A 24,895-nucleotide genomic window follows, 5' to 3' on the forward strand; every position below is an offset into this window, starting at 1 on the left:
CGGCAATAGGAGGGAGCGGGAGGGAGTGCCGCGGGGCCCCTGGAAGCGTGAGGCCCTGTGCAACTGCCTCTGTCACCCCTGCAAGTGAGTGTGTGTGTGAGAGAGAGAGAGAATAAGGGAGAGAGAGAGAGAGAGAGAGAGGAGAGTGTCTGTGTTTCTGAGTCTTTTTCTCCTGGGACTAGTGCTATATAAATAGTTTCCCGTTGCATATTTGGTCTGGACAAGTCCGCTGCTAGAAACGTACCTTTGTGCATACTAAGTGGATGGAAGATTTCAGTCTGGAGAATTGATCTATTTTGAAAACTGTCCTTATACAACCTCCGTGCCCCTCTTCAAAGGCAAAGAAACCTAAATATTGTCTCTTGTTGTTTCTTCCATTTGTGATGCCTTTCAGACAGATAAACCTTTTTCTAGATTTACACCTCAGACACATTGGAGGTCATTCTCAAAAGGCTGCCAAAGGTTAGACTCTGGGATGATGGGTTCTAAGCACAAATAATAGAACGGGGGCCTAAACTTTAGGCAGGCGCGTCTAAACTACCCATCGTCAGGGGTAAAAGCTCACGTCTAAGAACCCGCGTAAGTCCTGGGCCTGCCCTTGACCTGCACGTGCCCCTCCAAGGACCAATCTCCATGCAGTTGCGAATTATGGATTTTGCATGCAAAATTTGCAAAATCTTACCTAAGGACTGTTTTTGCCTGTAACTGCTAATTCATGTCAATTAGTGCAAACTAACAATCATAGACATTAATTGGCTAACATCAATTAGCAGCTAATTATTATATTAAGTTACATGTGAATTGACACTATTCTATAATTTGGGCGTCTAACTTTGTGCGCTAACCCCCAGATTCTAAATAGCATGCCTAGAGTTACGCATGGTTCCTTGCATAAATCTAGGCGTATTTTATAACTACATGCATAGGTTGTTTTATTTATTTGTTGCATTTGTATCCCACATTTTCCTAACTTTTTGCAGGCTCAATGTGGCTTACAATATTCCATCATGTCAAGCGTAATTCAAGAGTAGATACACAATTAATTACATACAGAACAAGTGTAACATAGTGGATATAATCAATTCAGTACACAAGAAAACAGTCAGAATATCAAGTGACTAGTGGTGTGTTAGAAATCCTATTATTGATTATTATGGTAAGTCTTGTTGAAAAGGTAAGTCTTTAATGATTTTCGAAAGTTGATTAGGTCATAAATAGTCTTCAGATCAAGTGGCAATGCATTCCACATCTGCGTGCCAATGTAGGAAAAGCTAGACACATGTACTAGCTTGTATTTTAGACCTTTACAACTAGGGAAGTGAAGTCCCAGGAATGTGCGTGCTGATCTTTTAGCGTTCCTGGGTGGGAGATCAATAAGGTCTGACATGTAGGCCGAGCATTTCCATGAATAACCCTATGAACCAAAGTGCACACTTTGAACATAGTACGTTCTTTAACTGGAAGCCAATGCAGCCTCTCTCTAGGGGCTTAGCACTTTCGTATTTTGTCTTTCCAAATATGAGTCTAGCTGCGGTGTTCTGAGCTGTCTGAAGTTTCTTGATGATATGCTCTTTACAACCAGCATAAAGCGCATTGCAATAGTTTAGATGACTTATCACCATCGATTGTACCAGGTTGCGAAAAATACCTCTTGGGAAGAAAGGTTTTAACCTCTTGAGTTTCCACATTGACTGAAACAGTGTTTTTAACAGTTCATAACAAGCAATAACGATCACTAATTGGCAAAATTAGAATTTATGTGTGTACATTGCTAAGCTAATTCCTTAATGTACTGCGCCTAAATTCTAATATGCATGAGCAAAAAGGGCATGCTTAGGGGCATGGAAATGGCATTTCACCAGCGTTCTAAAATCTACATACATTATTATAAAATACAGCTCAGGGCGCGTAAATCTACACGCAGGGATTTCCACCAGCTTTTCGCTGGCATAAATGGACGTGCGTAGATTTATTTATTTATTTATTTATTGCATTTGTATTCCACATTTTCCCACCTCTTTGCAGGCTCAATGTGGCTTACAATAATCATGAATAGTGGAAATATATTAGAAAATAGACATTTAGTGTTACAGAAGGATCTTGGGCAACATGATAATGATAAAACAAGATAGTAGTATAACAAGCAGATATCGTAAGGCAATTCTGGATATATATGTAGGAGTTCACATTTGTCGATTTTTGTGGTATGCCTTGTTAAAGAGAGGGGTCTTCAGTAGTTTGCGGAAGTCAGTTAGTTCATAGATCATTCTTAAGTTGCACGGTAGCGCATTCCTGAATTGTGTGCTCAAGTAGGAAAAGGTTGACGCATGGGTTAGTTTGTATTTTAGACCTTTACAATTGGGGAAGTGAAGATTAAGGAATGTGCGGGATGATTTATTAGCGTTCCTGGGTGGTAAGTCTATCAGGTCTGACATGTAGGCTGGGTCATCTCCGTGAATGATCTTGTGAACTAGGGTACATATTTTGAATGTGATGCGTTCCTTAAGTGGGAGCCAGTGTAGCTTTTCTCGTAGGAGTTTAGCACTTTCGTATTATGTTTTACCGAATATGAGTCTAGCTGCAGTGTTCTGGGCTGTCTGAAGTTTCTTGATTATTTGCTCTTTGCAGCCAGCATAGAGTGCGTTGCAATAGTCTAGATGGCTGAGTACCATTGATTGTACCAGGTTACGGAAGACGGTTCTTATGAAGAAAGGTCTTACTCTTTTTAGTTTCCACATTGAGTGGAACATCTTCTTGGTTGTGTTTTTCACGTGACTCTCAAGTTACATGAATTATGCCTCACCGTATTCTAAATAGCGCACATAGATTTGCACGTGGTATTTAGAATACGTTTAGACATAATTGCCTAGTGTGCGTTAATTTGAGGCGCCATATATAGAATCGAGCCCTAAGAGTGAAATTCTGTGCAAGTTTATAGAATTAGGGTGATTGCCTGTAAATCTCACATTTTTTGGGCATCCTTGATTTGTACCAGAGGCAACAGGGGATGAAAATGACTCGCCCAGCTTCCCTGGTTCTCAGCTCACTGTTCGAACCACTAGGCCACTGCAGTTCAAACTGTGCGCTTCCACGTCACAACCTGCTGCTGCCACGCAGGGCCACCGAGAGGAGGGGCGGGGGGGCAAGATTCCCTGTGCCTAGCCTCCAAGGGAGGCCCGGCCCCAGAAGTTTCTTCTCCTTTGGTCTGTCTCTTTCCTGCTCCTGTGTGTCGGGACCTGGGTGATTGCGTTAACACGATAACCCAGGTCCCGGCTCACAGGAGCAGGAGAGTGATAGACAGGGCTACCAAGAGGGGGGGCAGGGGGACAAAATTCCCCGGGCTCGGGCCTCCAAGGGTGGCCCGGCGCTGGGATCTCTCTCCTTTTCCTGCTCCCAGGCCACCGGCACTGCAGTCCCTGGTCTCCACCTGCCTGCTCTCGGCTCCGTCGACGGCCCCCTTCTGTCTGCCACTGGGCCCCCTGCATTTGGAAAAGGGAGAGTCTCTAGTTGGCAGTGCCTTGCGTCTGTTTGCGATTTGCTGCTTTCACATGGAGATGAGGCGCTGCGCTGCCAATTTGAATGCAGGGGGCCAGGTGGCGGACGGAGGGGGGCTGTCGACGGGGCTGGGGTGGGCAGGTGGAGACTTGGGACTGCGGCGCCTGCGGGCTGGGAACAGGAGAGGGAGGCGACAGAGGTAGCGATTGGTGGCGGTGGGGGCCCTGGGCCTGGCTCAGTCTCTTGGCAGTCCTGGTGACAGACCAAGGGACAGCATACCTAGGGAGGTAAGGAGGGCTGGGGGGGGCAGTGGCCTGTGGGGAGGGGCCTCAGACCAAGTGGAGGGGCGAGTAGGAGAGGGCAGTGGTGGCCCTGCCCCAGGCCTGGCTCTATCTCTCAGCAGCCCTGTTGCCAATCCCCAGACTAGCTGTCCTGTAGCTCTCCCTATGCTATTATTTGGGGAGTGAAGTATGCCAATAACTTACAGACACACACAAAATTCTGTCGGGCAGACTTCTTGATTTTCTGTTGATCCCGTACACACTCACTCAAACTCTCAGGACCTCGCACCAAAACTCATAGTTATCCCTATCTTCAGATTACTTATGACTCCACTCCCCACCATATTTTCTCAGTTACTGGTCCAACTTTATGAAACACATTGACATTACCCTCTTTCCTCTGCTCGGAAACCTCCCTAGATAGATTTATGGTTGCACTTGAAACCTTCCTATCATTGACGCTTGTGATTGATCAAGTCCCCATTTCCCCAAGTGCCTAAAAAGAGATGTATTTGGTACTAGCCTGTAGGGCACATAGTAACATAGTAGATGACGGCAGAAAAAGACCTGCACGGTCCATCCAGTCTGCCCAACAAGATAACTCATATGTGCTAATTTTGCGTATACCCTACTTTGATTTGTACCTGTGTTCTTCAGGGCACAGACCGTATAAGTCTGCCCAGCACTATCCCTGCCTCCCAACCACCAGCCCCGCCTCCTACCACTGGCTCTGGCACAGACCGTATAAGTCTGCCCAGCACTATCCCTGCCTCCCAACCACCAGTCCCGCTTCCCACCACCGGCTCTGGCACAGACTGTATAAGTCTGCCCAGCACTATCCCCGCCTCCCAACCACCAGCCCTGCCTCCCAATCTTGACTAAGCTCCTGAGGATCCATTCCTTCTGCACAGGATTCCTTTATGCTTATCCCACGCATGTTTGAATTCCGTTACCGTTTTCATTTCCACCACCTCCCGCAGCAGAGCATTCCAAGCATCCACTACTCTGTGAAAAAATACTTCCTAACATTTTTCTTGAGTCTCCCCCCTTCAATCTCATTTCATGTCCTCTCGTTCTACCGCCTTCCCATCTCCTTCTTCTTTTTTTCTTGTCCCTCCTCTTTGTCTTTCTCTTTCCTATCAATTATTGTAGTTCCACTTCAGCATTTCTGCTCCTCCAACTTCCCTTTGTCTGTTTTCCAATGTTATCTTTTACATTGTGTAAACCTCTCAGATGATTCTTGATGGGTGGTATGTCAAATTCCTAATGAACTTGAAGCTTGAATTAGAATTTATGGGGGCAAAAGATTGAGAAAAGAAGAAAATTGAGGTCTGTAGAGGGAGGACCATGGATGTACGTCTTCGTAGGACCCAATAATGTAAGACAGTGGTGCCCTGCAGTGAAATTGTAACACTCATCCTTTTTAGTCTGTTGTCAATGGCAGCTAATGAGTTGATAAATTATCATACTTGTTTTCATTTTACGATTCCTTCCAAATCAACAAAGTGCTCGGGAACTGTAACATTCAAACTACACCTGCCCTCTCTCCTCCAAGATAAAAACACAAACACAGAGACAACGCAGCCACACACACACAAGGAATGGAATGGGTCCCTTGAGCTCTATGCCACGCTCTTTCCCAGTTTGTCTTCGGATGCTTTCTTACCGATTCCTAATGTTCTATTAGCCTTTTTTTGATTACCTCTGCTCTCTGGGCCAATGTCTTTAAAGAACTATGCACAGTGGTTCAAGTTCTCTTTCTCGAGCAGTAATGGCCCATTACTACATATTAGAAGCGAAGATTGTTTTTCCCCTGTGCATTGCTCTTAAATGCTGAAACTCATCTGCCGCTTTACTGCCCCGTTCACTCCATTTTATGAACCCATGTTTCAATCTGGAGCTCAAAAGGATTCCAGTCTGAGCCAGCACAGAACCAACTGTTCAGCCCAATGCAATAACACATTATTTGAGAATAGCGCCATCTGGATTCTCTGTCCTGTTTAAAACAAGTCACCCGGGGTCAGATGTACTAATTGTATAATCTAGAAGCCCCATGGAGAACTTGCAAGCTCATTTTCAACAAAGAAAGATAAAATGGCTTACTTATGCATGCATGGGCTGCTTTTTCAGCAGAGTGCCTCGGCTGCAAAATTTGAAACATGCATAAACAACCTAATTTTAAACAAGCGATGCCTGCATGGATTGGAATTTGAATAAAAGGTTGTACATTACGTAGCAGGGCTGCCAAAATGTTCTTTCCTATGTAGTTGCAGAAAGAACGTTCTGGGTCCTTGTTCCTAAAACGAGCCAATCCAATCTGAATAGTGGGTTGAATAGCAGTGAAGTTCAAGCTTTTGAAAGGAAATATAAAATTCTGATTCAGTGGAGAAACTGGTTCTTTCCTCTCATAAAAGCAGAGGGATGGGGGTCATCCAGGAGATCTTCTGAAACAGAGAATGACAGAATGAAATTGCTACTAAGAGACAGTTCTTATCAGGGAAAGGACCTGAAAGCTGGGAGCAGTGGAGCTTGTGAGCGCTGACAGGTCCCAGACAACTGGGTTAATGACAGTTCCTCTAACAGACAATTAGTTTAATGACAATTGGTCTAAAATGCACAACGACTAATGGGTCAGTCTAAAAGACAATTTGTCTAAGGAGAGAAGATACTGATGCAAAAATCTACTTAATTTTTGTAAGAAAAAACTACAGCAAACACCAGGTCACAGTTGTTTTGGTCTTCAGAAATTAAACATTAGGCCATGAACTTTATGAAACAAGTTAATTTTATAAACTTATATATATGAGTAAAGAAAGATAATATGAGTAGGGCTGCATTTTGATTACATTTTTAATTGTGATTAATAACGTGATTAAAGGTAGGTTAGTTATTTTTCCCACTGCAGCTCCTTATGATTCTTGGCAAAATGGCATGTGTCCTAGAGTAATGAAAAAACTCAGACATAAAATTGAAGATCTGCAGTTAATGATCTGCAACGTGTCGTTAAAATCATCTGCAGTACCTGAAGATTGGAGGGTGGCCAATGTATTGATAATTTTTAAAAAGGGCTCCAGGGGTGAGCCGGGAAATTAAAGACCAGTCAGCCTGACTTCAGTGTCGGGCAAAATTGTGTAAACTATTATAAAGAATAAAATTACAGAACACATAGACAAATATGGCTTATTGGGACAGAGTCAGCATGGGTTCAGCCAATGGAAGTCTTGCCTCATCGATTTGCTTCACTTCTTTGAAGGCGTGAATAAACATGTCGATAAAGGTGAGCCGGTTGATGTAGTGTATATAGATTTTCAGAAAGCTTTTCATGAAGTTCCTCATAAGAACATAAGAATAGCCATATTGGGTCAGACCAATGGTCCATCTAGCCCAATATGTTGCTTCCAACAGTGGCCAATCCAGGTCACAAGTACCTGACAGAAACCCAAATAGTAGCAACATTCCATGCTACCAGTTCTGGGGTAATAATAGACTATGGATTAGTCTAATATGTATATATGGAACTAGTCTAAAATGTTTTTAAACCCAGATATGCTAACCGCACTTACCACATCCTCCAGCAATGAGTTCCAGAGGTTAACTATTCTTCGAGTGAAAAACTATTTCATTGAGTGTCCCATGTTCTTCGTACTTTTTGAAGAGCGGAAAATTAATTCACTTTTACCTGTGAGAGACTCCTGTAAAAACTAAGGAGTCATGGGATAGGAGGCAATGCTCTGTTGTAGATTAGGAATTGGTCATTGAACAGAAAACAGAGGGTAGGGTTAAATGGCCATTGTTTTTCAGTGGAAGGGGTGAATAGCGGAGTGCCACAGGGATATGTAGTGGGAGTGGTGCTATTTAACATATTTATAAATGATCTGGAAATCAGAATGATAAGTGATGTGATTAAATTTGCAGATAACATAAAATTATTCAAAGTTGTTAAAACACATGCGGATTGTGAAAAATTGCAGGAGGACCTTAGGAAACTGGAAGACTGGGCATCCAAATGGCAGATAAAATTTAATGTGGACAAATTCAAAATGATGCACATTGTGAAGAATAATCCGAATCATAGTTACCTGATGCTAGGGTCCACCTTGGGGGTCAGCTCCGAAGAAAAAGATCTAGGTGTTATTGTACACAATATGCTGAAATCGTCTGCCCAGTATGCGGTGGTGGCCAAAAAGCAAATAGGAATTATTAATAAAGGGATGGTAAATAAATCCAAGAATACTATAATGCCTCTGTATCCCTCCATGGTGCAACCTCACCTTGAGTATTGCATTCATTTCTGGTCACCGTATCTCAAAAAACGTATAGCAGAATTAGAAAAGGTTCAATGAAGAGCAACCAAAATGATAAAGTGGATGGAACTCCTCTCCTGTGAGGAAAGGCTAAGGAGGTTAGGGCTCTTCAGCTTCGAAGAGAGATGACTGAGGGGAGATATGATTGAAGTCTACAAAATTCTGAGTGGTGTGGAATTGATTTTTTACTCTTTCAAAAAGTTCAAAGACTAGGAGACACTCAATGAAGTTACATGGAAATACTTTTAAAACAAATAGGAGGAAATATTTCTCCACTCAATGAATGGTTAAACTCTGAAACTTGTTACTGGAGGATGTGGTAACAGCGGTTAGGATATCTGGGTTTAAAAAGGTTTGGACAATTTCCTGGAGGAAAAGTCCATAGTCTGCTATTGAGTCCGACATGGAGAAGCCACTGCTTGCCCTGGGATCGGTAGCATTGAATGCTGCTACTATTTGGGTTTCTGCCAGGTACTTGTAACCTGGATTAAGATGGACCACTGGTCTGACCCAGTATGGCTGTTCTTATGTTCTCTGTTGTCCAGAGTCACAAGGAACTGCAGTGGGGATTAATTGCTATTACAAATGTTAATGGAAATGCAGTCCTAGAAAACTGAACAATAAAAAGTAATGAAAAGATAAGAAATACAAAATACAAACTGAAAAATTATAAATGAAATAATCTAAAACAGCATGCAGAATAGCTATAGCCTTACAGTTTTCACAGCCTACTTCAGAATTGCAAGCCTACATATGAGAAAATTAACACGCACAAACATTTCTCAACGTAGTAAAAGCACAGACGTGGGCAATGCCATGCAGAGAATCCAGAATTTTGTAGGAAGCTCGTTATGCAAAAACAATCATGATCAGGGGCATAGCCAGACTTCGGCGGGAGGGGGGTCCAGAGCCGAGGTGAGGGGGCACATTTTAGTCCCCCCCATGGCGCCGCCGAACCCCCCCCCCCCCCCGCCATTGCCGACACCCCCCTTCCGCCAGCATCACCAACAACAACTTTGAACCCCCCTGCCAATGACCCTCTCGACTCCCCCCCGCTCGCCCGCCGTCTCCTATCTTTGCTGGCGGGGGACCCCAACCCCTGCCAGCCGAAGTCCTCTTCTTCCTTCATTTTGTTTCTGAGTCTGACATCCTGCATGTACCGTTTTGTTTCTGCAGGGCTTCGTTCTGTTTCTGTGAGTCTGACGTCCTGCACGTTGTACGTGCAGGACGTCAGACTCAGAAACAAAACGAAGGAAGCAGACTTCGGCTGGCGGGGGTTGGGGTCCCCCGCCAGCAAAGGTAGCAGACGGCAATGGCGGGTTGGCAGCGGGAGGGGGGTTGAAAGGGTTGTCAGCAGGGGGTCCAGGGCCAAATCTACGGGGGCCCAGGCCCCCATGGCCCCATAGTAGCTACGCCCCTGGTCATGATACGATCTGCACAGCTTCTTTCATCATTTTTCTGTTTCTTTTGTTGCTCGCTTCATATTATGCATTCAATCTGACCTTCAACATCTTTCTGCTCTTTCTGCAATTCACTGATTAATTTAAAAAAAACTCCAAGTGGCCTAGTGGTTAGGGTGGTGGACTTTGGTCCTGGGGAACCAAGGAACTGAGTTTGATTCCCGGCACAGGCAGCTCCTTGTGACTCTGGGCAAGTCACTTAACCCTCCATTGCCTGCCACATTGAGCCTACCATGAGTGGGAAAGCGCGGGGCACAAATGTAACAAAAAAACTCCAACAAGTGTTCTTCCAAACAACACTTCCAGGCTTCTGTGCCCTGATTCCGCTATGTTCTGTGTTCTTGCAATACCCAGGCCAACCTGAGCATTGACCGGCCACAGAAATGGTAGAAACGACAGATATGATCTGATTTGCCGGTTGCGAAGAGACCTTCAAACCCATTCACAAACATGATTTTCATCAACCCACTGGGCGAGGTCAGCTGCTTTGTCAGGAAGGGCTCCCATCAATTCAGGCTGTAACAATTGGATTTCATTAGGAGAAAGAAATGTCTGTGCTGCGATTTGGCGAACCTTTATACAAATGTTTTCGTACATTTATTCGTGACTGGTCTTTACTCTTCCACTTCAATCAGTTGTGACTTTGTTAAATTTTTACCTATTGTACTGCAATACCAACTGGCTTATTTTTGAAAGAGAAAGACGCCCTATTTCAACCCAAATCGGGAGATGGGCACCCAAATCGGTATAATTGAAAGCTGATTTTGGGCGCCTCCAACTGTAGTCTGTCGTGGGAACGAACAAAGTTGATGGGGGCGTGTGGGAGGCGTGGTGAAGGCGGGACTGGGACGAGTTTATCGTCTGAGGGGAGATGGCGCCCTCGGCCGATAATGGAAAAAAGAAGGGTGGCAGTAGTGAGAATTTGGGCTGCTATTTTTGGACCCTTTTTTTCACGAACAAGTCCCCAAAAAGTGCCCCAACTGCCCAGATGACCACCGGAGTGAATCGGGGATGATCTCCCCTGACTCCCCCAATGGTCACTAACGCCCTCCCACCAAAATAAAAGAACTTTAAAAAGTTTTTTTGCCAGCCTGTATGCCAGCCTCAAATGTCATACCCAGCTCCATCACAGCAGTATGCAGGTCCCTGGAGCAGTTGTTAGTAGGTGCAGTGGACTTCAGGCAGGAGGACCCAGGCCCATCCCCCCCTACCTGTTACACTTGTGCTGGTAAATGGGAGCCCTCCAAACCGCTCTCAAAACTCACTGTACCCACATCTAGGTGCCCCCTTCACCCATAAGTGCTATGGTAATGGTGTAGAGTTGTGGGGAGTGGGTTTTGGGGGGATTGGGGGGGCTCAGCACCCAAGGTAAGGGAGCTATGGACTTGGGAGGTATTTTAATTTTTTTTTTTTTTTTTACTTTTTATAAGTGCCCCCTAGGGTGCCCGGTTGGTGTCCTGGCATGTGAGGGGGACCAGTGCACTACAAATCCTTGCACCTCCCACGACCAAATGCCCTGGAGTTGTTCGTTTTTGAGCTGACCGGCTTTGGTTTCCATTATCGCTGAAAACCGATACCGCCCATCTCAAATCCGCACAAATCCGATGCATTTGCCCGGCACCAACCGTATTATCGAAACAAAAGATGGACGCCCATCTTTTTCGAAAATACAGTCTGTCCCGCCCCTTCGCCGACCTGTCCTCGGAGGTAGTCGCCCTTGGAGATGGGCGTCCGCGTTCGATTATGCCCCTTCAAGTGACTTTCAGGATTAATGCCTTGATTAGATTAAAGCGTGTAGTGTATTCTCATTATTGACTTTACGAAAGTGACCTATCACATACAATAAGGACACACACACACATATAGATATTGATATATCATAAAATAGATACACATATTTTTGTTGTAATATTTGCCAGTAGATCAACCAATGAGACACTTTCCCCGCAATTCTATAAATGGTACTTAAAATTGCACAAGCAACTTTAGTTACACGCCCAATTTGCAAATGCAATTTAATTGAACAGTGAGCTTATTGCTTCAATAATTGGGTGCTAATAATCATTGGCATTAATTGCCCTTAATTTAAATTTATGCACACAATTTTAGTTAGATGGATCTGTATGTACATTTTACACGCGACTCTGAAAAGGGGGCCATGGTCACGGGAGGATCAGGGGCATTCTTAGAATTTACGTATGCTGTTATAGAATAAAGACAATCTGTGCCTAAATTAGACGCAAGGATTTACACCAGGGTTTACTCATAAATCTTTGTGTCTAAATTTAGGCGCTAAGGACAAGGGGGTCCTTTTACAAAGCTGCACACAAGGGAAAGGGAAATGGGACTTGATATACCGCCTTTCTGAGGTTTTTTGCAACTACATTCAAAGTGGTTTACATATATTCAGGTACTTATTTTGGGCAATGGAGGGTTAAGTGACTTGCCCAGAGTCACAAGGAGCTGCAGTGGGAATTGAGCTCAGTTCCCCAGGATCAAAGTCCACTGCACTAACCACTAGGCTACTCCTCTACTAGCAACATTTCATGTAGAAGCCTGCCCTTGCAGATCACCAATGCGGCTGCGCTGCTGATCTGCAAGGGCAGGCTTCTACATGGAATGTTGCTAGTGGAACAGCAACATTAACATTCCATGTAGAATCTCAAATAGTAGCAACAGAATCTCAATAGTAGCAACATTCCATCTAGAATCTCCAATAGTAGCAACATTCCATTTAGAATCTCAAATAGGGAAAGGGAAATGGGACTTGATATACTGTCTTTCTGAGGTTTTTTTGCAACTACATTCAAAGCGGTTTACATAGTATATACAGGTACTTATTTGTACCTGGGGCAATGGAGGGTTAAGTGACTGCCCGAACTCACAAGGAGCTGAAGTGGAAATTGGAATTGAACCCAGTTCTCCAGGGTCAAAGTCCCCTGCATTAACCACTCCTTACTCTTTGGGATTCCAGAATCTTGCTATTCTTTGGGCTTCTACATAGAAGGGAAAGGGAAATGGGACTTGATATACAGCCTAGCTGAGGTTTTTGCAACTACATTCAAAGCGGTTTACATATATTCAGGTACTTATTTTGTACCAGGGGCAATGGAAGGTTAAGTGACTTGCCCAGAGTCACCAGGAGCTGCAGTGGGAATTGAGCTCAGTTCCCTAGGATCAAAGTCCACTACACTAACCACTAGGCTACTCCTCCACTAACAACATTCCATGTAGAAGCCTGCCCTTGCAGATCAGCAACGCAGCTGCGCAGGCTTCTATTTCTTTGAGTCTGACGTCCTGTACGTAAGGGAAGGTCTCACGCAGTAACTGGGCAGTAATGGTCTATGCGCATAAAATGCTGATTAATGCCCACACGTCAGAAAATATAAACATTTTCCGGCGCATGTAATGGGCTAGCGTAAAAAATGAAATTACTGCACAGGCCATGCGGTAGCCAGGCGGTGACTCGGAATTGCCCTGCGTTGGGTGCGCGTAGGCGCTTACGCGGCTTAGTGAAAGGGCCCCAGAATTTGGTCCTTCATCACACATGTAAAATTTCATAAGATGGCACCTAAAGGCTAGGTTTTAGAGCGTCTGTGTTTGCGTCTGCACTGCTTATATCTAGGAGTCGATTTCATCAGGAGTTGCATGGAAGTTTATGCTGTAAAATTAATAGTCTAAGTATTCACTTTTCACCAGCATTAGTTCATTGCTTTTGACATTCAAGTCTCTGTTCCACACAGGCTATTTTTTAAAAGCAGACAGGAGAAAATGGTCTTCTCTATAAAACTCCATTTGGCATTTTTTTTTTTTTAAACTGGATTCTGAAGTGCGATGCCCAGTAGGTAGTAATGCACCCTGGAGAGGGTAAACCAGTTTTCACAAATTCTTAAGAAGTCTTGCCGAGTGAGGTTTGGCTGCCTCCCAGTTACACATGTCAGAAGCTTGGCAGTTCTTCAGGGCACAAAATTTTGCTAACTTCTCTTAAATAGAGTATTAAAAAATTCTGTCTTTGTTTCCTCCTGTCAGCAATTTTTACTACGTTTCAGCAAAGAGAGCATCAGAATTCAAGAAGGCCTGGGCTAGGTACACGGGACGAGCAGAAAAGCCTAGTTAAAGCCTGGGAACTGGCAGCAGAGAAGCCATTGTCACGTTCCAGGAGGAGAAAGGGAAAAATTAAACTACAGAGTCAGCTGTAATTTTGCACTGAAGAGAAGTGTCAACCGTCTCGATGAGAACCTAACAGAAGAGGGGCAATACCCAGCTCAGGGCTAGACTTGGGGTAGAGCAAGAAGGATCGTCGTTATGAGCACTATGGGAGGAGGGGCACAGCTGTGACCTTCAACCTGATCTAGTGCCAGAGGAGGAGACAGAGTGAGAGTGCTAGCAAGGTCAAAGGGGAGGAAAAAATCCCCCACCCACATGCCAATCTTCGGCATTGCTCTTACTGCTCCCAATCTTTCTGGCCAAGCAAACAGAGCGGGGCTGACACAAGGGATGATGCGAAAGCAAAACGTCCCGCTGCGTTTGCTTGGCGTGATTTCCCTGCGTGGAAGACTTTTGTTCTTCTGTAATTGTCGATCCCAATCTTTCTGGACCACCACTTTCTATCTTTCTGTCCATCTATTTAACTTACATACCAGGCAGGTTAAGAAGAGCTGCAGAAAGGAGCATTGGAGCATAAGGGGGAGAGGTAGAGAATTCCCCCCCCCCCCTCCCTACACACACACACCACCACCACCATCACCACTTTTAACCAGGAGAGGCCAAGCTTTGGAGAGACAGAGCTCAGGACCAGAAATCAGAGTGAAAAGGTGGATCTGGTCAAGGAGCCACGCTTCTGCTTCACAGGGCCGCCAAGAGGGGAGGTACGGGGGCAAAATTCCCCTGGATCTGACCTCCAAGGGGGACCCAGACTTGTAGTGTTCCTGCAAGCTACTGTCAGCATCAAAAAAGAAAGCAACCTGCCTCCAGCTGGCCTCGGACATGTTCCCTCTGCTTTGTCCCACCTCCTCTGACACAACTTCCTGTGTCCACATAGGAGGGACACACAGCAGAGGAAACAGGTCAGAGGCCAGCCAGAGGTTAGTTGCTTCTTTGCTGCCCGCAGCTGGAACACTGCCGAGGGGAAGAGAGAAAGAAGAGAAATATTGAACCAGGCAGCAGTGGGCAGACAGCGGGGGAGTCAGCGGTGGGCAGGCAGGGGAGCGCATTTTTTGACCCGGGCCCGGCAGTGTCTCTCAGGACAGAGGACCAGCAGGGGAGTGGACACTGCCAATGACATTCCCAAAGGGACCAGAAAAGAGGGCACCATCAACATTCCCAACTAGAGTGACAACCATATTAGAGCCACCCTGCTTGGACTGTCATAAGTACATAAGTACATAAGTAGTGCCATACTGGGAAAGACCAAAGGTCCATCTAGCCCAGCATCCTGTCACCGACAGTGGCCAATCCAGGTCAAGGGCACCTGGCACGCTCCCCAAACGTAAAAACATTCCAGACAAGTTATACCTAAAAATGCGGAATTTTTCCAAGTCCATTTAATAGCGGTCTATGGACTTGTCCTTTAGGAATCTATCTAACCCCTTTTTAAACTCCGTCAAGCTAACCGCCCGTACCACGTTCTCCGGCAACGAATTCCAGAGTCTAATTACACGTTGGGTGAAGAAAAATTTTCTCCGATTCGTTTTAAATTTACCACACTGTAGCTTCAACTCATGCCCTCTAGTCCTAGTATTTTTGGATAGCGTGAACAGTCGCTTCACATCCACCCGATCCATTCCACTCATTATTTTATACACTTCTATCATATCTCCCCTCAGCCGTCTCTTCTCCAAGCTAAAAAGACCTAGCCTTCTCAGCCTCTCTTCATAGGAAAGTCGTCCCATCCCCACTATCATTTTCGTCGCCCTTCGCTGTACCTTTTCCAATTCTACTATATTTTTTTTGAGATACGGAGACCAGTACTGAACACAATACTCCAGGTGCGGTCGCACCATGGAGCGATACAACGGCATTATAACATCCGCACACCTGGACTCCATACCCTTCCTAATAACACCCAACATTCTATTCGCTTTCCTAGCCGCAGCAGCACACTGAGCAGAAGGTTTCAGCGTATCATCGACGACAACACCCAGATCCCTTTCTTGATCCGTAACTCCTAACGCGGAACCTTGCAAGACGTAGCTATAATTCGGGTTCCTCTTACCCACATGCATCACTTTGCACTTGTCAACATTGAACTTCATCTGCCACTTGCACGCCCAATCTCCCAGTCTCGCAAGGTCCTCCTGTAATCGTTCACATTCCTCCTGCGACTTGACGACCCTGAATAATTTTGTGTCATCGGCGAATTTAATTACCTCACTAGTTATTCCCATCTCTAGGTCATTTATAAATACATTAAAAAGCAACGGACCCAGCACAGACCCCTGCGGGACCCCACTAACTACCCTCCTCCACTGAGAATACTGGCCACGCAATCCTACTCTCTGCTTCCTATCTTTCAACCAGTTCTTAATCCATAATAATACCCTACCTCCGATTCCATGTCCAGTCAGGCTTAGGAACCATCTATCCTCCGTGTTGCATTCCTCTTATTAACTTTCATTAACAATTGACTCACTCTTTGGGGATGAGAATCTGAAGAATAGCAGGTGACGTCTCGCTTTCTAAAAGTTGCAACAGAGAAGAGATGGGCAACTAGAGGTCATTTAGTGAGTGACCCAGGGGCGTAGCTATGGGTGGGCCAGGGCAGTGACGTAAGAGATGGGAGGAGCCTGCAGATCCAACAGCCAATGCCTCAAGGCTGCCTGCGGAGGTGCCGCGCTTTTTTTTTTCAACTCTTTTTGTCATTAGCGCTCAGCTCAGTCAGCTGAGTGCTTCTTCTTTTTGTAGCGCCGGCCCTGCTGCTCAATAGGAAAAGCAGCAGTGGCCGGTAATGGGAGCTAGGGCTAGGGCTGGCGCTGGCGGGCCTGAATCGGGAGAGGGGAAAAGCAGATGGAAGGATGGGGAGAGAAAGAGGGAAAAAGCAGATGGAAGGATGGGGAGAGAAAGAGGGGAGATGGATGAAAGGATGCAGAGAGAAAGGGGAGAGACTAGAAGGATGTGGAGAGAGAAGGGACACTGAACAGAAAAGGGTAGAGAGATAGAGAGACACTGGTTAGAAGGAGGTAGAGAGAGACATTAGATGGAAGGATCAGGAGAGAGGGTAGATGTGTGGAAGGATGGGGAGAGAAAGAGGGAGACGCTGGATGGAAGGGTAGGGAGAAAGAGGTGACACGATGGAAGAATGCAGAAAGAAAGAGGGGAGACTACTGGAAGGATGGGGAGAGAGAGGGGAGACACTGAAAGGATGGGGAGAGAGATGGGAGAGACTGGAAGGATGGGGAGAGAAAGAGGAGAGCTGCTGAATGGAAAGGGGGAGTAGTGAAAGATTGGAGAATAAGAGGAAGGGGCATGGGGAGAACAAGGGTGAGAAAAAGATGAAAAGCCATAAGTAGATGAAAGAAATTAAAGAATGGATAGTAAGAATGAATTAAATCTGGACAGAGAGAGAGAGAGTCAGAAAAATATTGAAGAAAGCAAAGAAAAAGGAGAGAAAAATGACAAATGGCCAGGAAACCCTGGCAGAAGAGTTAAGCGAAAACGAAGGAAAGCAGAATCTAGAGACTGGGAGCAACACAATGAGAAAAAGTAAATGGCCATACAACAAAGGTAAAGAAAATAATTGTATTTTTAATTTAGAATAAAGTAATATGGTGTTAATAAAGTTTCAGAGACCAATACTTCCTTCCTTAGGTCAGGAGAGGATACCGTAATAGCATTATACTGACCTTAGGCAGGAGGTTTTGGCCTCTGAAAGCTCATTGAAAAGGGTGTTAGGCTATTAAATAAATTGTCTGAAATCGGATGCACTGAAAAGCAGCACTTTACCCTGTGTGACAAATGCATCTGATTAGCGTGACTAAATTTTGCTGGGGGAGAGGGGTAGAGAGAAAATTTTGTGCCCACCCACTTTGGGTTCAGGCCCACCCAAAATTGGCAGTCTGGCTACTCCACTGATTTAGTCTGATCTTGGTGGTGGGAAAATGAAAAAGAGAGTAAAATATCTTGGGAGGGGAGGGGAGAGGGTCTGTGAATGTGTATCTGATGGACTGTATGAAGGTGCATGTATGGGAATGAGGTTGAAGAGTGAACGAATATAAGTGGAAGGGTGTGAAAGTGTGCGTATATGTGGGAGGGTTGGAAGTGTGGGCAGTTGATGTTGGAGGAGGTGTGTTATTTATTTATTTATTTATTTATTTATTTATTTATTTATTGCATTTGTATCCCACATTCCCCCTCCTATTTGCAGGCTCAATGTGGCTTACATAGTTTTGTAACATTGTCATTACAGGATAACAGATACATTTGGGGGATTGTTTGCGTTTGTGTGTGTTTGTATGTATGCATGATTGTGGAGTGTATGTGGAAGAGGCGGTATATGAGGGTTTTATGTGTGCTGGATTGTAAGGGGATCTGGGAATATAAGGGTGCAGGTTGTTGTGTGGGTGTGTGTTGGGAGGCTTTGAAAGTATGGGAGCAGTGGCCTTGAAGGCGCTTTTGCAAACATCCTTCACCAACTGCTTCACCGATAGAAAGCAATTTATTTTTGGACGCTAGATTCTTTCAAAATACTGATTTGATGTGTTTGATTTTCAGTCTTCCAAGATAGTCACATTTTCTTTTTTTCATGTAGAATTTGGAGAATTTCCATCGCTTTTTTGAAGACATAATTCTGCATACAGGCAGGTGGACAGGCAGAAGGAAATCAAACCATTTTAGATCCTAGGTTCCTTTTGTCAGAACTCATAAAAAGTGACGAGTCACGCATTTGAGCTTCAGAAGATGAAGGAAGCAAAGACAGGGGTGAGTTACTGATGGTCATCAACCAGAAGAGAAACCTTAGGATGATATGTATATGTCAGGCCTCATAGACCTACCAACCAGGAACTCTACTAGCTCATCACGTACGTTCCTGAATCTCCACTATCCCAACTGTAAGAGATTGAAATATAAATTAACATCTGCATCCAGTTTCTCCTATATAAGCACGCAAATCTGGAATGAATTACCAAAATCCATAAAAACAACCCACGACATAATTAATTTCCGTAAATTATTGAAAACTAATTTATTCAAGAAAGCATACCACAATAACTCATCCTAAATGCCAGTTAACCAAATGTACACTGGATCAACACAAAACGTAATTCTTTATTTCCTAATTGTTCATACTAATTTTATCATGATTTGAAGTTTAATATTCCTGATTGTTCAAGCTAATTTATCACGAATGGAGTTTAATCCAATACCTTTCATTTCTTATTATAAATTGAACTTTCCTTACCTGAATACCTAATCCAGTCTGTCTCCTCTACCTTAACTATGTATTTCTCTTTTCCGGAACTGGTAATCACCATTATGGAACTATGTAAGCCACATTGAGCCTGCAAATAGGTGGGGAAATGTGGGATACAAATGTTACAAATAAATAAAATAAAAAAATTATTTCTCATAATCTGAAATTAGTGTGAAACAGTGTAGCCAGATAATAGAAGTGCAATGGTGTGTAAAGAAAGGCATGATCAGTAGAAGGTGGGAAGTGATAATTCTCCATACAGGTCAGTGGTAAGAACCTGATCTGAAGCACTGTGTACCTCCGAAAGAGTCTAGACAGAGTGAAGGCAGTTCACAGACGGACCTCCACAACAGTGCAGAGTCTATACAGAAGCCTTCTGAAATAAAGCTTAAAGGTCCAGAAATATATACTCTGAAGAACAGGAGAGAAGAGACAGGGAATGTAACAGAAACATTGGACCTTGGGTGACTTTCTTCAAAAAGATGGTAAATAAATCTTAATTTAGCAGGCCTGGCCAATGTACAAAGCTGAGCACTCACACTTTCAGGCTTTGTCCCAGAGCAGCAGTCTGTGGATTATCTCCTGGGAACAAGTGCCCCCCTACCTGTAACACTTGTGCTGGTAAATGGGAGGTCTCCAAAACCCACTGTACCCACATGTAGGTGCCCCCTTCACCCCTAAGAGCTATGGTAGTGTTGTACATGGTAGTGTTGTACATTTGTGGGTAGTGGGTTTTGGGGGAGGGGGTTGGGAGCGTTGTCTGAAGTCCACCGCACTGACCTCTAGGGTGCCCAGTTGGTGTCCTGGCATGTCAGGGGGGCGAGTGTACTATGAATCGTGGCCCCTCCCATGACCAAACGGCTCGGATTAGGACGTTTTTGAGCTGGGCGTTTTTAGTTTCCATTATCGCTAAAAAAAACAAACGCCCAGCTCAAAAACGTCCATTTTTTCGAAAATACGGTCTGTCCCGCCCCTTCACATACCTGTTCTCAGAGATAGACGCCCATGGAGATGGGCGTTCACGTACGATTATGCCCATCTATGGCTACTCTTTTTTTCTTAAGTTATAGCCATCCTAAAACTAGATATTCAATGCCACTGCCCGGACATAGCCTGGCACTGAATATCCAGGAATCCAGACAACAGCGGACATAAAAACGTCACCAACTGAATATCGTCCGGATTGTGTTATTACCTTCCCAAATTTAAAAGTACCTTCAGAACCCCCCCACATTGTATCCACTATTTTCAGACAGCCAATTTATTTACCCAGGTAAACGACTTTTGAAAACTCTGTTCTTTAATGCTTTCCCATACTTATTTTTGATACTGCATATTGTTCGGCTTTTTTCCTCTCATTTAACTCTTCTCATGGATCTGCGGATTTGAAATTCCGACATGAATTATTTGTTTTTTTCTTGCCTGGGCATGTTTAGCTCTTTTTCTTTTTCTAATTCACTGCCGGGGCTGGATGATGTATTGCTGCCTGAATTGTTATGTTCGAAATGATAAATAAAAAGTTTATTTAAAAAAAAGGTTTGACGCCGATAAACAGTTCTCAAGTATTGTTTCACACACATTGACTGTGTGCATAAAAAAAAAACAAAAACTCCCATCGTCATTTACCAGCAAAGAAATCAACCCTTCATTGAATCATTATTCAAAAGAAAAAATTCTCAGAGAAGTCTAAATTTAAAATAAACCTACAAAATACAAAGATCTGAATTCTGCCAAGGCCATGCATTAAGCTCAGGCTAATACAATATCTTTTCTTCACTGTTTTTTCAGGATAAGCCAGACTGCTGAATCCCCAAATGGATGGATGCCTTCCTTAGAGGCCTTTTTACTTAAGCAGGGGCGTAGCCAGACCTCGCCGAGAGGGGGGTGGGGCAGAGCCCGAGGTAGGGGGGCACTGTTTAGCCCCCCCCCGAGCCACCACCGCAGCCGCCACATTGGACTCCCCTGCCGACGACCCCCTTGAACCCCCCTCCTGCCTCCTGGCCTAGTGGTTAGAGTAGTGGACTTTGGTCCTGGGAAACTGAGGAACTGAGTTCGATTCCCACTTCAGGCACAGGCAGCTCCTTGTGACTCTGGGCAAGTCACTTAACCCTCCATTGCCCCAGGTACAAATAAGTACCTGTATACAATATGTAAGCCGCATTGAGCCTGTCATGAGCGGGAAAGCGCGGGGTACAAATGTAACAAAAATAAAAATAACCCTCCCCCGCCGCCGCATCAGATACCTTGTTTGCTGGTGGGGGTCCCCGAACCCCGCCAGCCGAAGAGAGTCTTCTTCAGCGCCGGAGTAGCGCCTTCGTTCAACGAAGTTCCTGGTGTGATCAGCTGTTTCTGATGCCTTACGTCCTGCACGGGGCTACATGCAAGACGTAAGGTGTCAGAAACAGCTGATCACACCTGGAATTTCTTTGAACGAAGGTGCTACTCCTGCGCTGAAGAAGACTGTCTTCGGATGGCTGGGTTCGGGGACCCCCGCCAGCAAACAAGGTATCTGATGCGGCAGCGGGGTGGGCGGCGACGGCGGGGGAGGGTTGATGGCGGGAGGGGGGTTCAAGGGGATCGTCTTCAGGGGGCCAGGGCCAAATCTACAGGGGCCCCAGGCCCCCTCAGGCCCCACGTAGCTACGCCACTGCTTAAGGGTTGCCATGTGGCAACCCAGAACTACTGTTGGCCCAACGCAGGTGCCAGTGGAAGTTCCATTCCCGGTGCTAGCAGAAATATTGAAAACAATATTTCCGCAGGGGGTTACTCGGTGGTAATCAGCAGCATTTTACACTACCAGGTTAACACAGGAGCCCTTACCGCTCCCCCTGAAGTGGCCTCGCGGGTGCGGCGTTCGAACTTACCACACGGCCATTTCATTTTTGGTTATTTTCACCCACTGCCCTAAAAAGGACCCTGACATGCTGCAGAAATGGTCGCCGCTGCAGCTTAGTAAAACGGCCCCTTAGTAAGGTTCGCTGACTCCATGCGCAAGATGTGAAACAAGCAGATTGACTGAAGAATAGGTTGAAGAGGAGAGAAACGTGAATGTCTAGCTCAGTAATTCTCAAACCTGTCCTGGGACAATCCAAACCTGTCAGGTATTCAGGATTTCTACAATGAATATTGGAGATACCAACTTGCCTACTTGCAGGATGGAGATTTTGGGACAGTTCTGGTTTTGTTAGGAGTGGAGGAGTAGCCTAGTGGTTAGTGCAGTGGACTTTGATCCTGGGAAACTGAGTTCAATTCCCACTGCAGCTCCTTGTGACTGGAAATTGGGTGGCGGGGGGAAGAGGGGTTGGTGGTTGAGAGGCTAGGATGGGGGAGGGCAGACTTATACGGGGTCTGTGCCGGAGCCGGTGATGGGAGGCGGGACTGGTGGTTGGGAGGCGGGAAATACTGCTGCACAGACTTATATGGTCTGTGCCCTGAAAAAGACAGGTACAAATCAAGGTAAGGTATACACATGAGTTTATCATGGGCAGACTAGATGGACCGTGCCGTCATCTACTATGTTACTATGTTAACCTTCCATTACCCCTGGTACAAAATAAGTACCTGAATATATGTAAACCACTTTGAATGTAGTTGCAAAAACCTCAGAAAGGTGGTATATCAAGTCCCAGTTCCCTTTCCCATTTGAGATTCTACATGGAATGTTGCTGTTCCACTAGCTTCCCAACTTAGCAGCTATACATGTACGAGGGAAAAAGTCTCAACTACTACGGAAATAAATCTTGTTTGTTTGATTGCACGTAGAAAAAGTCATCAGACTAAAAAACCCTCAAAACCAATATATATTTAAAAAAAAAAAAATTCAATGTTTTCAATGTGAATACTATTCCCTGAATCCACTTATAAAGCTTTTTTGCTTTCACTTCAAAACAATCCATGTTTTCAAAAAAACGCGAATCACTCGACTGCACTTATCTTGCCATGTTGCCCTCCAATAATACGCTGATTCCTACGGTCCCGTTTCGATTGTCTTCATCAAGGAACCCAGTGACATAGAGGTCTCAACAACATTGCTCCTTAATCTTGGTTGCAAATGTACAACGTACGTGCAGGACGTCAGACTCACAGAAACAGAAGCCTGCGCGGCCGCATTGTTGATCTGCAAGGGCAGGCTTCTACATGGAATGTTGCTACTGTTTGAGATTCTAGATGGAATGTTGCTACTATTGAGATTCTGTTGCTACTGTTTGAGATTCTACATGGAATGTTGCAAGTGGAGGAGTAGTCTAGTGGTTAGTGCAGCGGACTTCAATCCTGGGGAACTGAGTCCAATTCCCACTTCATCTCCTTGTGATTCTGGCTAAGTCACTTAACCTTCCATTGCCCCTGGTACAAAATAAGTTGTTGGCAGGGGTCCTCAAAGTTGGTGGTGGTGGCGGCGGCGGGGAGGGGGGATCGGCAATGGCGGGGGTGTCGGCGCCACGGGGGGGGGGGGGGCTAAAACGTGCCCCCTCACCTCGGGCTCTGGAACCCCCTCCCGCCGAAGTCTAACTATTAGGCTACACTCCAAAAGGAAGATTTACCAAGAAAAGTTTCCAGTCAGAAAAGGTCTCAGAAGATAAACTTATTCCCTTCATATGTGACCACTGTAGGAAATTTCAAAAACAAAGAGGCCACTGTAGATAAAACACGAGACTTCAATCGAAGAAAAGATCTCTTTTTTTGCAATTTAAAATCGTATATAAAAAAAAAAACTTTGAATAGGAAAGGAGTTTTACAGGAACGAGAGAATTAACAATTGAAAAATATAAATCAAGGATAAATCTTTAAAAAGTCTATTTCTATTCATGTTTTATTTACTGGCAACTCTCCCAAAGGATCCGAAGCAGTTAACAAACAGAACAAGCCTTCTTATAAAAGGGAATTACATTTAGTTAGCTATAAGTTACACCAAACAAGTACAATTATAACTCAAACAAAAATGCTTTAAGGCCTTTCTAAAAGCAAAATATGACGGAATGGATCTAATGTCTCGAGGAAGATCACTCCACTTCTTGACTGCCTGAAAAGAAAATTAATTCTCATGAACCCTTTTTAAACCTGTTTTTAGATGTGAGATAGACCATTTGTAAAGTGTGTAATCAATAGAAATCAAACAAAATAAAACATGGAAAAGAAAATAAGATGATACCTTTTTTAATGGACATAACTTAATACATTTCTTGATTAGCTTTCAAAGGTTGCCCTTCTTCCTCAGATCGGAAATAAGCAAATGTGCTAGCTGACAGTGTATATAAGTGAAAACATTCAAGCATTACTATGACAGTCTGACAGGGTGGAGGATGGGGGTGGGTCGGAGGGGACATCAAAGCATATCATTGATATTCTAACAGGATGGGTGTGGATAGGTGAGGGGAGGGTGATCAACAGAGACATACAGCTTTATGGTTTATAATGGGCTAGGAACCCCAGATCCTTGTTAAGTCCTTTCTGTTGGGTGTTAAAATATTCAATCATTCTGACTTCAAAGGTCTTACGTTCTTGTATGGTTTTAAAGTTACCTTTCAGTAACTTCGAAAGCTAATCAAGAATGCTTATTTCCGATCTGACGAAGAAGGGCAACCTTCGAAAGCTAATCAAGAATAGCCTATTTCTGATCTGACGAAGAAGGGCAACTTTCGAAAGCTAATCAAGAAATGTATTAAGTTATGTCCAATAAAAAAGGTATCATCTTATTTTCTTTTCCATGTTTTATTTTGTTTGATTTCTATTGATAACCTTAAGAGTGGACTAACACGGCTACCACACTCCTCTACTTAAAGTGTGTAAGAAGCAGTCAACAGCTGGTAAAACCAAAAGATCTATTACATTTTCAGAATTCAAGCCACAAATTGCTTTAAAAACCAAGCAAGCTAGCTTAAATCTAATCCGTTGTTCAATAGGCTGCCAGTGAAGATCTTTCATAAAGCTAGACACAGAATCAAAGCA

Source organism: Microcaecilia unicolor, chromosome 3 (assembly GCF_901765095.1).
Source record: "Microcaecilia unicolor chromosome 3, aMicUni1.1, whole genome shotgun sequence".
Taxonomy (NCBI): domain Eukaryota; kingdom Metazoa; phylum Chordata; class Amphibia; order Gymnophiona; family Siphonopidae; genus Microcaecilia; species Microcaecilia unicolor.